This window comes from Theobroma umbraticum, unplaced genomic scaffold (assembly GCF_002168275.2).
Source record: "Theobroma umbraticum cultivar Fairchild unplaced genomic scaffold, ASM216827v3 scaffold_239.1, whole genome shotgun sequence".
Taxonomy (NCBI): Eukaryota; Viridiplantae; Streptophyta; class Magnoliopsida; order Malvales; family Malvaceae; genus Theobroma; species Theobroma umbraticum.
In genome coordinates this window covers 3290408-3291511 of record NW_018397273.1, presented here as the reverse complement: position 1 = coordinate 3291511, position 1104 = coordinate 3290408, and the positions used below count along the sequence as shown (strand labels likewise).

General features: G+C 33.8%; 1 non-coding gene across 1 annotated transcript; it reads left to right on the top strand.

Moving 5' to 3' along the window:
• Positions 1–200: 200 nt before the first annotated feature.
• LOC149526452 (small nucleolar RNA R71) lies at positions 201–307 on the top strand. Its single transcript, XR_016351999.1, has one exon. It is a non-coding gene; the product is annotated as a small nucleolar RNA R71 (small nucleolar RNA).
• The last annotated feature ends 797 nt before the right edge of the window (positions 308–1104 follow it).

Genomic DNA, 1104 nt, shown 5'->3' with positions numbered 1-1104 from the left:
TCTCATGAACTCTAGTTACTTTCTTATCTGTAGATCATTCTAATTGCCTTTGATAATTTTTTGATGCCATCTCTTCCAATAGGTCATATACCTCATCGATAATCTTTCCCATAACAGCTCCTCCTGCAGTGGCCTCAATTGTGTCTTAAACTTGGTTGTGTAATCCATTATAAAACATCTGAACAAGAAGCCATTTCGAAATACCATAATGTGGGCAACACCTAAATAAGTCTTTGTATCTATCCCAAGCTTCCTATATCGACTCACCATCAAACTATATGAACAAAGTGATATCATTCCTCATTTCGAAATTTTTCACTATAGGGAAGTATTTTCCAAGAAATTTTTGGGCAAGGTCATCCCATGTTGTGATTGAGTCCATCAGTAATGAATTCAACCACATATTTACTTTGTCCCTTAATGAAAATGGAAATAATCTCAATTGAATGGCATCATCTATAAGAAATTAGATATGTGAGTGTTTAGGTTGTCATTCGAAGGAACCCCAAATTGGATTGATGTTTACATCATAGTGATGATGGTAGACTTCATCTTGAAATTATTTGCTGAAATGGTTTTCCTTTTGATGCTTGATGGGATACCTTGTACTAGAGGAATAGCATAGTCCCTTAATGAATGATTATCCTCAACAACCCTTTTTTGGACTTGCCGTTCTCTTGGTTGCTCATCCATTGTATTAAAAGAACCAAAACCTTGTTGACTTTCTCATCTAAGTCTTTGAAATGTCCGCTCGATCTTTGAGTCACACTAGATAGTCTCTAAGTTTGGTGCTCTACGTATACAATGCCAAAACACACCTAAAAAACACAGAAAAGGAAAAAAAGAAAAAGATTGGTCTAAGGTAATTTGTTTAATTGAATATCAGTAAATATAAATAGGAAACAAATCCCTGATAACCGCATAAAAAAATTGTTCATGGGATTAGTACACACAGGTGCAAATGATCGTACAAGTAAAATAAAGGTAAGTCTAGTATCGTTTCCCACAAAGATTTGTATCTATTCTTACTAAGTACTAAATTTATAAAAAATATATCGTACCCAAGCACTCTATTTTGAAATATTGATTAACACAAAACGATCT